The 6,501-nt window shown below is 44.5% G+C and overlaps 1 non-coding gene across 1 annotated transcript; it reads right to left on the reverse strand.

Annotated features, from left to right (window-relative positions):
* Positions 1 to 2,514: 2,514 nt before the first annotated feature.
* On the reverse strand, positions 2,515 to 2,587 carry trnav-uac (transfer RNA valine (anticodon UAC)). Its single transcript has one exon. It is a non-coding gene; the product is annotated as a tRNA-Val (tRNA).
* Between the last annotated feature and the right edge of the window lie 3,914 nt (positions 2,588 to 6,501).

Raw genomic sequence — 6,501 nt, forward strand, 5'->3', positions numbered from 1 at the left:
AAGTTGGAAAGGAACTAACGAATTTATTAACTTTCTAATCCGACCGATGTTGTTGGAGATGATCAGAGAGAAACGGAGGAGGGGTCGTCACACTAACGTCATTCTTTCTGCTGGAAGGCAGATAATTAGACGATTTATCAAACACAATTCTGCGGCAGCCTCACGCTGCCAACTGAAACGATAGCAAAAGAAATGTGGACACAGAGCTGGCGAACGCAAAACGCGCGGAAGCGGAGCCATTAAGATAAATGCTCACAGTTTAGAGAATGTAATGCCGCTGCTGAACGACAGCCAATGTGGAAACGTGAGGAACGAACGACGTTTTCTGAGGAACTCCCGCAAGCCTATAGGGCGAGATAGGAGCCAAAATGCGAATGACACTTCGATAATGTGGTCGCCACGGCCGAAGGTCCTGACAGCGGAGGGACCTGGTTAAGTTCACGGAAATCCTGGACTACAGATGACCGATCAGACCGATTAGCCACGGAAAGACTAGGGGTTGGAACCCAGTTTAATTGCAATTGACCCTCAAGTGAGCGGAAACAAAATCTTGATTCATAGCAGACATTCTCGCGGCGAGGAGAAAGTGAATGGAAAGCGGAGATCCATTTTTATATGCAATGGTTCAACGTCTCGGTGGTAGGCTGCTGTGCTGAGCGACTGTCAGTAAGTTCACTCGTCAGAAATTTAACCATTACACCCGGAGCATTAACTGAGCCAGCCTGACCACGCCACAGGACCATAAGCTACTCAATCAGGATTGACGTGTTTCCCTTCCAAAACTGTCTTCTTGCCTTCTCTACATAAACGTTGATGTCTCAGTTAACAACCGCTTAAATTACGCGAATACGGGCACAGGGCCATCAAACGCGCCTCATACGTGAGATCGTTTAATCGCTGAACCATTCTCGTAAACCTGCTCTGGATCAACACCACTGCCACCACATATTCTTCTTGAACAGAGATCGTCAGGACAGAAAACCACTAAAGTGCATAGGAAAAAGGTTTGTTTAATTAACACATTGTAGTGCGACAGCATCATTAATTATTATAATGAGAGGTACACGTGATAAGAAAAATGCGGTGACGTGTTAAAGAGAGACTCACCAGGAAGAGCAATAATGGCGAGGACGGGGAAGAAAACCACTTGAATGGCGACGAGAACATATGTAACTCGAAAATCTACCGGCACCCAATAGTCTGCAGAGATATATGGTAACATCCAGAAGACACTTCTCCCATTTCCCGTTATATTCCAGGCTGCGCTTCCCGGATTCCGATCCATGACAGAACGAGCCAATCCGTCCTCACTCTCCCTGACACTGCAGCTCCGGTTATCTGTCCGTGGCAGGGGAAGCTGCTCTCGCTGAAACTGGGGGAACCGAGTGAACGGGGCTCTTATTAAACAGAGAGAAAAATAATCTCCGGTGACGTCAGCAGCCTACCCTGAAAAGACTCTAATTATTTTCCGCAAAGCTATAGGAAGAGTTAACCCTTGGTCTACCAGGTGGCTGAGGAAGAAGTGTGTAGATAAATGCTGCTGTGGCCACATATCCTGAAATTACTAAAATAAATTTTAAAAATATCCCACTGCACTGGTTTAACACAGTTTGAGGTGGAAATAAGTCCAAAATGAGCAAATATATGCATTTTCCTTAAAACACCCGGGTTAGCAAAGCGGTAAATTAGTCAAAATCACATTTGATCCATCTTGGCTGGTGTAAGATGAATGGAAGGAAACAGCGGTTCTGAAAGAGAGCGGCATTAGCGTGGAAAGTAGAGGTTTTATGAGACAGAAAAGGACTGTCAGCCATCTGTGCAAATGTGCTCTCATGTTCGACAGGAGTAGCAGGTGGACAAGAAAGGTAGACAAGCGGAGGAAGGGAAGAATGAGAGAGAGAGAGAGAGAGAGAGAGAGAGAGAGAGAGAGAGAGAGAGAGAGAGAGAGAGAGAGAGAGACACACACACACACACAGAGAGAGAGTGGGGGGGTGCGGAAGAGGCAGACGGAAAAGGTGGAACCTAGAAGACCCCGGTGGAGAATTTGAACAGAGAGTTTGTATGGTGGGACTAGGAAGGAGTAGAATACAGGAGGAGGAAAAAGAAAGCGATTTAACATTTTAAAGTAGGTTTGAAATTTTGCAGCACACGTTTATTCTTCCTGATGTTTGTCTGAATGGGAACATTTGAGATGCGAGCTCCGTTGAAACCACAATGCATCCTCATGCGACAATACATGACAATAGGTTTGAAGGCTGATTCTCTCGTTACGCAGTGTACGTTATCCACGAACCTCCTTAGGTTTAAATCCGTTTATGTTCTCCTGGAAATTATATATAATTTCTATTAATTATTCTTTCTTTAATTTACCTTTGCCAGGTTTGAAATACAATGCGCTACTGCTGGAAAAGCGAATGTTCATTATATTTACACCTGGATGCTCATGACTGTAAACTTGAGCACAAACTGAAAAGTTGAGTCTCAAGTTCATTTGAAGCACCGAAGCCCAAACAATGTTTCTGCCCGGGATTGAACTGGGGACCTTTCGCGTGTAAAGCGAATGTGATAACCACTACACCACAGAAACCGTGCAAAGCGCTCAATGCTTTGCGCTCTTGAGCAATGACCCGAGGCACCCCCTCCCCGCCCTGCTCTGAAGTACAGCAATAAGTACACAACATTGCCCATCCTTCCTTCCCGTTTTCAGTAACACGTATTAAATAGTTCAGGACTTTATTTTATTGAGTGTAGAAGAATGAAGGGAAACTTGATAGAGGTATGTAAAATTATGATGGGTATAGATAGAGTGAATGCAAGCAGGCTTTTTACACTGAGGCCAGGGGAGAGAAAAAATCAGAGGACACCGGTTAAGGGTGAAGGGCGACAGTTTAAAGGGAACATTGGGGGGGGAGGGAGGGAAAGGGAGGGAGGGAGAGAGAGGGAAAGGGGGGGGAGAGAGAGAGAGAGAGAGAGAGAGAGAGAGAGAGAGAGAGAGAGAGAGAGAGAGAGAGAGAGAGGGGGACAGAGAGAGACACAGAGAGAGAGAGAGCGAGAGAGAGAGAGAGAGAGAGAGAGAGAGAGAGAGAGAGAGAGAGAGATACAGCGACAATAACGATGGAGTTAACTGTCGGCAACTGGGTTCCCTCCAGCGCAATGCGGATCAGAGCACTGAGTGGTCAATAAGTATTCTTTGCGACGGTTTTTCTGTGGTTTCACAAGAGGCTGATTATTATTTTTCATGTCAGCCTGATATACTAGTAGATTACCAATCTTCAACATGGGCACTGTGTCTCACTTTCCTGTAAAATCCTGCTGCTGTTGAAACAAATTAGCAAGAAAAGTCAAGTCGTTTCCTTACAGTCCATAAGCCTCCAAACACCACATACAAAGCCCAGGCCGCAGACAGACAGAGAGTTCCACTGTATGGCCGATAATCATAACCCTCCCCACACCGCATACAAAGCCCAGGCCGCAGACAGACAGAGATTTCCACTGTATGGCTGATAATCATAACCCTCCCCACACCGCATACAAAGCCCAAGCCGCAGACAGACAGAGATTTCCACTGTATGGCCGATGATCATAACCCTCCCCACACCGCATACAAAGCCCAGGCCGCAGACAGACAGAGATTTCCACTGTATGGCCGATGATCATAAACCTCCCCACACCGCATACAAAGCCTAGGACGCAGACAGACAGAGATTTCCACTGTATGGCCGATGATCATAAGCCTCCCCACACTGCATACAAAGCCCAAGCCGCAGACAGACAGAGATTTCCACTGTATGGCCAATGATCATAAGCCTCCCCACACCGCATACAAAGCCCAGGCCGCAGACAGACAGAGATTTCCACTGTATGGCCGATTATCATAAGCCTCCCCACACCGCATACAAAGCCCAGGCCGCAGACAGACAGAGATTTCCACTGTATGGCCGATGATGCGGTTCCGCTGTCTGCAATGTGTCGGAGTGATAGGATGCGCTTTAATCCAGGCAGAATCAGCATTTTTCTATAAAGTGACTTTGTATTTGTTGGCAAGCAAACGTGTCGCTGTAACTTTGTACAATTTACCCTCGATTGAAGATCACACAGAAATAAACATCCAACAGTGCTCTAAATGTGTTATTCGGATTATTTTATTATTATTTTTTCCTCTTTATTCTGTTCCTTGGAATGTTTCCTCTCACTTGAGCAGGGTCCGCAATCCTATGGCATTTCAACAAAGTCTATGGAAACTAGAATTGTTTTCATTTTCCACAGACATGGTATATTTGTAAGCCTGCAAAGGCTGAATTAAAACTTCTCTTCCTGACTGTTATTTATCTCTGTTGCGTTTGCAATGAATTCCCTTAGAATTCAGCTTAGAGATCTAGAAGCAGCGGAACGGGTACGTTTATTCGAATTGTCGATAGCAATAAATTTGAAAAAGGATGTGTTTCAAGCTGGGAAAATTTTGATTAAAAGTATATATGTTCTATTAAACATATTTCTTTGCAACAAAAAAAAGTCAGGCAAGCACAGTCGTGTAACGTTCAATAAACCATTGCAGAGTAAGTGCCGAAGAAATATATCATTGCATGCTCCTGTAGGCACCCTTACGTCCAGCCATTGAATACAAACGGCAGATGATTATGTAACTTCAGGTTCTTTATATGCTAATCAACTGAACAGCAATCACATTTTGATTTGACGTATTAATCCCAAATTTCTTCGGTGTGTGTGCAAAGAATCCCTTTAGTCCTACTGATGTGTAACCCTGTGTGATAAGAACATGGAATAGTACAGCACATTACAGGCCCTTCGTTGTGCCGACCCTCAAACACTGCATCCCATATAATCCCCCCCCCCATCTTAGATTCCTCCATATACCTGTCTAGTAGTCTCTTAAACTTCACTAGTGTATCTGTCTCCACCACTAGCTCAGGCAGTGCATTACACGCACCAACCACTCTGAGTAAAAAAAAAACTTTCTATAATATCCCCCTTGAACTTCCCTCTCCTTACCTTAAAGCCATGTCCTCTTGTATTGAGCAGTGGTGCCCTGGGGAAGAGGCGCTGGCTGTCCACTCTGCCTATTCCTCTTAATATCTTGTACACCTCTATCATGTCTCCTCTCATCCTCCTTCTCTCCAAAGAGGAAAGCCTTGGCTCCCTTAATCTCTGATCATAATCCATACTCTCTAAACCAGGCAGCATCCTGGTAAATCTCCTCTGTACCCTTTCCAATGATTCCACATCCTTCCTATAGTGAGGCGACTAGAACTGGACACAATACTCCACGTGTGGCCTAACCAGAGTTTTATAGAGCTGCATCATTACATCGCCACTCTTAAACCCTATCCCTCGACTTATGAAAGCTAACAACCCATAAGCTTTCTTAAATACCCTACCTACCTGTGAAGCAACTTTCAGGGATCTATGGACATGTACCCAGATCCCTCTGCTCCTCCACACTTACAATAATCCTGCTATTTACTTTGTACTCTGCCTTGGAGTTTTTCCTTCCAAAGTGTAACACCTGACACTTCTCCGGGTTGAACTCCATCTGCCACTTCTTAGCCCACTTCTGCATCCTATCAATGTCTCTCTGCAATCTTCAACAATCCTCTACACGACCAACCTGTGTGTCGTCTGCAAACTTGCCAACCCACCAGCCTGCGCTTTCTCGGGTCTATTCGGTGTGCTACCCCTGCCCAATATAATGATAAAAATTAAACACAATAAACGTTCTTCCGCAACAACTTCAGTGTTTACTGATATTCTTGCGAAAAAAAATCAGCATATGATCATGCTGTTTAGAGTACAGGAAATCCCATCAATGATGTAAATGCTGAGGTGTTGACTGTTGAGTTTGTTTCTCGCTGAACAAACAGCTTTTATATTTGCCGGCGTGTGAGCGGCCATTGATATTATGAATATTGTTACACCTGTCCTTCGTAACCTGTGACGATGTAATGTAGTAAATGCTGATTATGATTTATCCACTGCATATGTTTATGGTAGACAGGTAGAGTATTGCCTGGAATCCATCGTCTGCGTGGAAGCTAAAGTTGAAATGAGTATCGTGTCTCCACGAAACTGCATTACTGCGACCTTAAATCACTTCGCCTCGTCGCTCGTTCTGTAAAAAAAAAACTATCTTTTGATGTGCATTTGATATAATTTCCAATCTAGTGCGCAGTGGATACCTATACTGCATAAAAACCAGACCAGATGCAATTTGACAAATTCCAATCTTTTAGCATTATGATAACGCTATATGAACTGCACTCTTAAGGGAAAATCCAGTGCACGGTGTAGGCGGTAATCCTGCTTTAGAGATTAGCGGTGAAGCTGCAGGACAGTAGCAGCTGGAATCATTCTCTACCTATGCTGCTAGTTCCGCTGTCATTTTGAGCAGTATTGTCATTGCGGTCCACGCAGTTAAAAACGAAACGAGTAATGTACAGAAAACAGGATTGCACTCTGCTGATCACATTCATCTGGAGAATCGAA

The sequence above is a fragment of the Hemitrygon akajei genome, unplaced genomic scaffold (genome assembly GCF_048418815.1).
Source record: "Hemitrygon akajei unplaced genomic scaffold, sHemAka1.3 Scf000119, whole genome shotgun sequence".
Lineage (NCBI taxonomy): Eukaryota > Metazoa > Chordata > Chondrichthyes > Myliobatiformes > Dasyatidae > Hemitrygon > Hemitrygon akajei.